Raw genomic sequence first — 10,126 nt, 5'->3', positions numbered from 1 at the left:
GAGAGAGAGAGAGAGGAAGAGAGAGAAGGAGAGAGGAAGACAGAAAGAGAGGAAGAGAGAGAGAGAGAATGAGAGAGAGAGAGAGAGAGAGAATGGGAGAGAGAGTAAAGAGAGAGGCAAATCAACAAAATATTATTGATTATTTCTGATTATTGCATATTTGAAAATATTCCTAACTCTAGGGCCCAATCCCATTTCTTATTTTTACCACCTACCCCTTGTTTTCGAGGGTAACCCTCCGCCTTGAAACTGAATTACAAGGGGTAGTGGTTGATATCTTCCCCCTATGAAGTGGGACAACCCTTCTAAAACTGGATACGTCATCAGTTGTACTCAGCGACTTTTACGTAAAGAGACGAGACCAGGTTTTCCGGCCATTTCCAATATGCCGCCTCCAGCTGTGGTGATCACACAAAAAACATAAAATGCTATCACAATGGTTCTCTTACAATACAAGGGCTATTTGACAGAGAAATACTTACATTCACATGTCCATTTGGTCGCTTGTGCAGCCATATTGCCGATGATTCACATAGCATTCTGGGAATTTTCTCATAACACTCCATTTGTAGTGCACCTCTGAAAAATCTCTGTTTCAAGGGCCATGTAGCCCTAACACTTCACCCTACCTCTTGTATTCATTTTCCTTTATTGATCAATAATAATCCTGTAAATAACGTAATGTCTAGTGTTCTGTTGTAATCTATATTATCTTTCATTTTTTATGTTTATATTTTTCTTATCAACACACACATACATATACAGAGAGAAAGACACAGAAAAAAGGCAGGGAGAGAGAGAGGGAGAGAGGGAGAGAGAGAGAGAGAGAGAGAGAGAGAGAGAGAGAGAGAGAGAGAGAGAGAGAGAGAGAGAGAGAGAGAGAGAAAGTAATTTGTCTAACTCTAATTGGCTGAAGCATTTTCATTTATCTCAGGTGTTCTCAAGTTGGGTATCCACCTACAGTCTGTCTGGCTCTTCTGTACTCTGAATAATGCTGATTCATTTTATGTCATTCAGTCAAACACATAAATTAATGCATATACATTCTGGCATGAAGGCATGCATGGAAACAAATATATAAATATGTGCAGCACATCTATAGAGTCTCTCTCTCTCTCTCTCTCTCTCTCTCTTTCTCTCCCTCTCTCTCTCTACTCTAGCAGCCATGGTGAGGTAATCCATATGACTGAGGCTGTTTGAGAGATGTTTTTTTTTTCCTCCTGAGGGATTTGCATAAACACAGTCCATTATGCATGCTGGATAACACCACATTAATATGCATGTAATCCCAAAACATCATCGCATACATTCTATTTATACTGAATACACGTACAGTACATGCTGTCACATTTTCAAATGCAAGATTAATGCAAGGCCATGCTGAGGAGATGTTTTAGGCCATTTTCGTTGTGCTTATGAATCAGTGAAATTGGTGAAACAGCAGCAAGCTGTGCTGAGGATTTGGGCTTTGGAATAACTGACCAGGTTGCTTGGCAACCACACTGAGAGAACCAGCCAAACCAAGACAAACTGTCTTATATATATATATATATATATATATATATATATATATATATATATATATATACATATATGAGCACTATGTTAGGAACACTTCCTTGTATCTACACTCTATCCATTTTAGCAGCTCCACACTAACCATATAGGAGCACTTTGTACGTCTACAGTTACAGATTGTAGTCCATCCGTTTCTCTACATACTTTGTTAGCCTGTTTGTCAATGCTCAGGACCCCCACAAAGCAGGTATTATTTGAGGGATGGATCATTCTTACCACTGACCACTGCAGTGGCACTGATGTGGTGGTAGTGTGTTAGTGTGTGTTGTGTTGGTGCGAGTGGATCGGACACAGCAGTGCTGCTGGAATTTTTAAACACCTCAGTGTCGCTGCTGGACTGAGAACCAAAAACATGCCATCAACAGCATCCTGTGGGCAGCGTCCTGTCACAACTGATGAAGGACTACAGGATGGCCAACATAAACTGTGCAGCAGCAGATGAGCTATCATTTCTTACTTTATATCTACAAGGTGGACCCAGAAGGTAGGAGTGTCTAATAGAGTGGACAGTGAGTGGACACAGTGTTTAAAAACTCTAGAAAAAACATCAGATTTGAAGCAGCTTGATTTTCTCCTCTCTCTCAAAGATGAAATCTTTATGTGCTGTTTATCTGATGGGGGCAGTTTGGTGTCTACCAGGTCTTCCAGGTGGGTTTTAGAAGTCAGATTTTCTCTCTAGCTTTTAATCATTTTTTGAACTCCAGTTCTCAACTGTTTTTGATTTTTTCCTTCCTTACCTTAAAGCTAATCTCCTTAAAGTAAATAACTTGTACTTAATGGTTGTTTTGACTAAGAATATCTCTGCATATACTGTACTGTGTAAAGGGAGATCTGACCCAGTATACCTGAGTAAGCTTGTCTCACTAATAATGTAGCCTCCCAGACAGTGAGCATATATCGGTCCATCCATCCATTCTCTAAGCCGCTTCTCTGTCAGGGTCATGGGGGAACCCAGAGGAAACCCACGCAGACACAGGGAGAACATGCACACAGAGAGGACCATGGTCGCCCGGCCGGGGAATCGAACCCAGGCCTTCCTTGCTGTGAGGCGACAGCACTACCCACCACGCCACGATGCCGCCCAAATATCGGTCCACTGACTTGATAAGTTCGGCACTCTGCTCACTGTTTGACACTTCTGTTTCCCCCTCGGTCCACCCAGATTTATTGTCCTGCATACAAGCTGCAACTAGTTTTTAATCTCCTCAAACAGATTTTAAATGTACACAGACTTTTATTTTAGACAATAAACTAAGACAAATATTGCAAACAACTGAGAAAAAAAAAAACAATATAAAATGATTTAATACAAAACGTTAATGACACTGTGCTAGACTAAAATTATTTACTACACTAATTTACAAACTATAACTAAAGATAAGATAAGATAAGATAAGATAAGATAAGATAAGATAAGATAAGATAAGATAATCCTTTATTAGTCCCACACCGGGGAAATTCACAGTATTACAGCAGCAGCAGAGTAACAGGAGTAAGCCACTCAGTAGTAGAAACAGGAAACAGTGTAAACATTATCAACATTATAAATAATAAAAATTAAAGCTAAATCTCTAGACTATTTACAACAAAATAAGGATAATAATAAAATAAAATAAAATAAGAGTTGCATATAAATCTGTATTGCACTTAGCATATTGCACAATGAAAAATGTTCGCATTCTGAATGTAAGTGTATATTGTATTGTATGTGGTCTACTGGGAGCAGTGCTGGTTGTACAGTCTCACAGCAGCAGGAAGGAAGGACCTGCGATAGCGCTCCTTCACACACTTGGGGTGAAGGAGCCGGTCACTAAAGGAACTGCCCAGTGCTGCCAGAGTCTCACGCATGGGGTGGGAGTCGTTCTCCAGCATGGATGCTAGCTTGTTCAGCATCCTCCTTTCTCCCACCGCCTGCACTGGGTCTAGAGGAGTCCCTAGGACCGAGCCCTCCGGATCAGTTTGTCCAGTTTCTTCCTGTCTGCAGTGGAGATGCTGCCGCCCCAGCAGACCACTCCATAGAAGATGGCTGATGCCACCACTGTGTCGAAAAAGGTCCTCAGGAGTGGCCCCTGCACTCCAAATGACCTCAGTCTCCTGAGCAGGTAGAGTCTGCTCTGTCCCTTCCTGTAAAAACTGACTGAAAAGAAGGAATGAACAATCAGTAAATTGGACTGTGAGTGGAAAATCTATTACTTTGCTTAACCACCAGTTGGCTGCCCAGAAAATTTTAACAAAAACGTCAGTGGACCACCAGCTCTGCCATCAGTGGGCCAACAGTGGTCCACTATCCTCTTGTTATCTGGGCATTTCCATCACCTAAACGTAAGTTTGATCGCAGCCTAGTTAGAACATAAACTGCCTCTACGTTCAAGTTTACAAGCTACTAGAACTTAACCGGTTGCATTAAATAGCTTTAAGTTAACACTTAAAATTTACACCCACCCTATAATAAATAAGGGTACCGTTTATTGGCTGCAGACTAATATCATTCTGTGTGATAATGTGTTGATCTACAGTCACTTTACACTCTAGTAGTTAACATGTACTGTAAGCATCTCTGGTGCAACCAAAATTCTATGTGTCGATAGTTTTAAACTAACTGTTCTCAATGTAACTGCTGGCCTGCGTTTGAGCAGTGAAATAAGAGGCTGATTTATTTAGGTCCGTGTCTCAGGTCCAGACTTCTGTCCAGGAGCTGTCCTGCTGCTGGTTAATGAACTGGGCAGTGTTGGATAGACGGAGGGTCAGAATAGATGCTGTTTTTCTCCTCTCAGTAATTACTTTTAAAGGTTATATGAGTTGAAGTAAGGTCACCAATGTTAGCAGCCCCCCTTAGATAACTGCCCCTTTCCACTTTATTTCTTGAAATGATGCCAGACACCTGGAAATGTCCTGATTAGAGCAGAGTAAACCAATCACCCGAGACTTTAGGCCTTCATTGTTTCTGCTGGCTGCTGAATCTTGTACTTTTTTTGTACTCTACTCTCTTAAAAAAGATGGTTCTTCAAGGGTTCTTTAGTAAAGAAAAAGCTTCTATGCAGAACCATGATTAAATGGTTCTTTGCATGGTGAAATGGATCTTCAGATTGTTGGAGAATATGCTGTAGACGGTTCTGCTATTATTTCAAGCTTGACATTGTCACAACAGCAGGACCCTTTTTGGTGCCATATACATTTGCCATTCACAGCACATTCTCCATCAGTGGTTTTAGTGTTTTTCTATGGAGAAATCTTTGCCTAACCTAAACTGATTCAGCAAATCTATGGAGCAGAGTCAGCACATATAAACATATCACTGTTGTCGGACGAAAACCTTGTATCTCCAAAATGACCAAAATGGAAAAAAAAATTTCCAAAAGGAAAAAAATCTACTTTACTTTTAATGTAAGTCGATGGAACCAGGCTTTTTTCCAAGTCACTGTGGGACATTGGGGTTTTCAAATTATGTCAAAAACTGAAAAACGGTGCTGAGATTAAAGCTCAAAAACAAAAGTCAATGACAGTGTAAACAAACAGGAGAAACATATGCCTGGCACAGTACAGAAGCCTTCACACATTGTGTTATAAAACTCCTGAACACTAAGAAGTGCTCAGAAAAACAAGCAAAGAAAGAAATGTTCGAATATATTCCCCTTCCTTGCCATCTCATTATGGTCTCTGTGCTTTTCTTCCTGGATTTATCAATCTGCAGCTTGGGAATGAGCTAAGAAGCACTCTAAAAGGTGATAAATATATCTTTTGTTTCTCCACTTCTGCTGCTTTATGCATCAAGCCTGCTGTCCATAGGCCTGGGTTCAGATTAAATTGATTGGGCAGTGGGGGTAATAGAGTCTTAAAAAGAAACACTTTTATTTCTCCTGTCCTGCCAAAGGCATCCCATGCTTCGGCAGCACATCAGCCGTTCTTTACAGCTGTTCACTCTCTCAGTGGCAGTAATGTTACACAAGCCACAGCAGAGATATATACCAGCCTTCTTTAACTGGAGCTGAAGAGTTAAAGAGCAGCACAACATGCACAGGTTCAGCAACAGCATCCAAACCTTTGCCAGTTCTGACTTATAATAAATTCTTATTATCATAATTAGCAGCATCTTTCTGGAGGTCCCCCTAGTGGCCATGCACACCATGTGGACAACAGTATTGGGACACATCTCTTACTCATTGAATTAAGGTGTTTAATTCAGTCCCATTACCACTGGTGCATAAAATCAAGCACCTAACCATACAGTCTGCCTTTACAAACATTAGTGAAAGAATGGGTTGTTCCAAAGAGCTCACTGAATTTGAGCATGGAGCTGTAACCCTGGACCCTAGAGCAGTTAAAATGTATTCTGTGGAGTGACCAATCACATTTCTCTATCTGGCAGTCTGATGGACAAGTCTGGGATTAGCGAATGCCAGGAGAAAGTTACCTACCTAACTGCATCATGCCAACTCTAAACTTTGGTGGGGAAGGGATAATGATATGGGCTTGTTTTTCAGGGGCTGGCCTGGGACCTTTAGTTCCAGTGAAGGGAAATCTTAATGCTTTTTGGATGATTGTATGCATCCAACTTGTGGAAACAGTTTTGAGGAAGACCCTTTTCATAAAGGCATGGCTGGGTGAGTTTGGTATGAAAGAGCTTGACTGGCCCACACAGAGTCCTGACCTTAACCCCATCAAACACTGAAACAGAGATTGTGAGCCAGGCCCTCTTGTCCAACATCAGTGTCTCCACAAATGCTCTTCTGTATGAATGGCAAAAAATCCCACAGAAACACGCTTATGGATTTAGAATGGGATGGCTTAAAAGCTCCTGTAGGTCTAACATGTAGGTGTCCTGATACTTTTGCTCATATAGTGAACTTAAATATATTCAGTAAATATAATACAATAAAATATTATTATCTATAAATATGGACAAAGTGCAGAAAAAAATGGGCCTCAAGATGGCTACTGTTACTGTTTTCATCAATGCAATAGCACTTCAACCGATGTTTACAGATAACAGTGTGAAGTATATTGTCAGAAAACACAATCAGGTGTATTAGAGATATTGAACTGAAGGCAAGTGTGATGATTTAAGAATGTGATGTGTGTAATGCTAAATTAGCCTTACATTTGCTTACTTACTTGTTAGCTACATTAGCCTTGTAGCTCCAGTGCTAAAACTAAGAAGCTTTGTACACAGATACAATAAGTGTGAAGCTGAGTGGCTGGAGGAGGTTGGGTAACATGCACAATTGGACTTGATTTAAGGATGTGTGCGTTTTCAGACTAGCATCATCTGTCTTTCTTTTTCTTTTGCTTGTTTTCTCCGTCTCTTTCACGCTTAGTCTTTGGCAAAACACAACAGCAGTAAAATAGGGCCTATAAAGCTGCCTCAGGTATTTCCCATTTAAAGAGCAGCTGTGTGTCCTCTCTGAGCTGCGTTATTTCAGGCCAGCTTAATTACAGAGCGCTGCTCTAGCCTTGAGTTCATTAGTCAAACATGAGGCCTAAAGAGCAAAAGCACGGCTGGTTCAAACAACACAAGCTGTCACGCGCTTAAAACAAATGATAATTTGACTCCAATTAAGAAAAAAGAAAGAAAGAAAGAAAGAAAGAAAGAAAGAAAGAAAGAAAGAAAGAAAGAAAGAAAGAAAGAAAGAAAGAAAAGGCTAGGACAAAAAGGTCAATTGTTGTGAGTGGACTCCAATGGCCCATTGTTTTGTGTTTAATTATCGTGTGAACTTTTGAACTATTTACTGTACCTCAGTGGCTGAAGGCCAGGGTATGTCTGAGGCCTTGTCTGACCGCTCAGTGAACCACAACAGCTATCATTAAAAACCCATCAGATAACACCTTTGTGATTTCCAGCAATGATTAAGAAAAATATGAACAAAGTAATTGTGCTCAGGATTTCCTGTGATGTTTCTGCAGCGATAAACACACCTTGAGTCAGATTTCAGCGAAACTTCAGTTCTCAAAGTAGCATTCCTGGAAAGGAATCTTCCCGGGAGTTTTTGTAGATGATTGTTCACCGACACATCACAGATCAAAGAACAATGCAGATACTGAGCTTTACAGTCGGTTTTTATTAGTAAATGAATGTGTTTTGTTTGCTGATTTCCAGTAAATTAACACGTTAGACAGACACCAGCTTAGATTTTACTCTTTTCTTCTGGGAATGAAGCCAAAAAAACACATCTATCTATTTATCTATCTATCTATCTATCTATCTATCTATCTATCTATCTATCTATCTATCTATCTATCTATCTATCTATGACTTAGTAATAAGCAGATTGTTTTACTCAATAAAGCACATCAGTAGAAGTAAAATTATGATCTTTTAAAATATTTAGGAAGATATAAATCCATCAGTATTTTATTGGAGTATTGAATTATTGATTCTACTCACCTCTAATTGTAAGAGTGAGGAACCAGAGTCTGGACCCTCTACTGACCCTTGTAGCCTAAGGAGAAGAAGAATTAATAATCAAAATATTACTCATAAAATTTTAAAGGAAGGAGGGTATCACCATGTGTTTGTGTGTGTGCATGAGCTGTGTGTTTCAGAGGAGCAGCGTGAGGGAGTTGGAGGGTGGACAGTGATGAAGTGGTTTTCTCCTCCCGGCTAATTTTGGCAGTGCAGTTCACACCTGGACAATCAAACTCTTAACTGGGCCAACTCCGCAGGGACTATCTCGAGTGACCACTTACCTCATTACACTATCTCTCTCTCTCTCTCTCTCTCTCTCTCTCTCTCTTTTGCCATCCTCCTATTTTGTTGTACACAAAGAAATATCATGTTTTTGACTTGAGCTAGTCCTGTAGTACTGTAGCTCATCTGTTACCGCACAATTTATTCATTTTCAGCGCAGCAGTGACACTGACATGTTAGTGTGTGAAATGCTGCTGTGAGTCACTATCAGAAAATGGTGGTCTTATTGTGGTCCCTTCCAAGTGATGGAAGGTGCAGAGGGAGCCTGGTAAATTGTGAAGATGGGTCACAGTCTGTAAACATATACCACACAATATAAATATAAGGTGGATCTAATAACCTGGAAAATCTGCAAGCAAATCAATCTACTATTATGTTTTAGCTTTGTTTAACCTATTAAACCCATTCATCTGCATAGGGGTCAACATTTCAATTCCTCATGGCACTTACTGCTTATTAAGCTTTCAGAATGACCACCCAAAATAGGTCTTTAGTTTAAAGGTGCAGTTTGTAAGATTTAGAGGGGTCTATTAACAGGAATGGAATGCAGTAAATTAAAGTGTATAATCAACTGTCACTACGAATTGTTGTGTTTTTCATTAGCTTAGAATGAGGCCTTCATATCTACATAGGGAGTGACTCCTCTTCCAACAGAGGCTGTCATTTTGCACTGCCATGCTGCTACAGTAGCCATAAACGTAGACAAATGGAGGATCATAATTATTATTTAACACAAAAAAGCAAGGGAGGGTGAATTCTTGCCATGAAAGATGCGTAAACATGAAGAAGCAAACCTAATTCTGTACAGGAAAGCCTGACAGTGACCATAGGTTCTACTGCATGCTTTGAAAGGGAGAAGTGAGCAAGGGGGATTCAGTTGGTTGCAATCTACAACCTCACCATTAGATGCCACCAAATCTTTCACAATGCTCCTTTAAGAGAACAGTTCAGATAAAATCCTCATTTACAGTTTTTTGCTTACCTCAGAAGTAGTGAATCAGCCAAGCGCAGATCATTTAGAGTTCAAATTTTGCTTCTTTAGTTTGGTGCTGGAGCTAATGTGGCTAAAAAACACTGGACGTCAATAGTCACCCTAATATTTTCCATTAAGATATCACCAAAACTTCTGTCAGTGCACTTGAAATGCATCCAGGTCTTTATTAAGGTTGCACAATACTTGTCAGTGTGGTTTAGTGTGATTTACTGTAAACTATAAAAATAAAAACCTCTTAAAAACATTCTTAATACCACAGTGTAGCTAAACCCCACAGTCATTTCAGACAATGTTGTTGTGCCGATTTTGGCCTCCCAGCAGAACCCAGCTCCCCTTTGTACACATGCAGGCATACAGATGCAAGATTTTCTGCTGCTTCTATATTTAAATGTACATATTTTTAACATACTGTAACAGCAGGTCTACAGAAGATTCAGCTGAAGCCATGACTGAACCAAAAACAGCACTTTTTTGAGCAAGTAGGCAGAAATGCACATCACATACAGCAAACCTGTTACAGGCCTTCAACCCCATAATCTGTATATCATCACTGTTGGAACAAAACCTTGGATCTCTAACATGGTAATTTTACAGGAGAAGGAAAAACATCCTTAAACTGAAATGCACATAGTAACTAGACCTGTCAAATTATGCAAACAAACGTAGACACAACAGGCCATCAATATGAGTGGATGTGGTTGAGATAAGTTTTCGGGATGGATTTTCAAAAATTTGTGTGACTATTTAGTTCTAGAGTTTGTTAGCAACATTAGCCTCACTGCTTCATCATCAAACTTTTTTCACTACTAAAGTAGCAAAATTTGGACACTGAACGTGTCTTGGCTGATGGGCTACAGCTGGCGTGAGTG

This window comes from Pygocentrus nattereri, chromosome 8 (assembly GCF_015220715.1).
Source record: "Pygocentrus nattereri isolate fPygNat1 chromosome 8, fPygNat1.pri, whole genome shotgun sequence".
Classification (NCBI taxonomy): domain Eukaryota; kingdom Metazoa; phylum Chordata; class Actinopteri; order Characiformes; family Serrasalmidae; genus Pygocentrus; species Pygocentrus nattereri.
Note: the sequence above shows the minus strand (reverse complement) of the source record.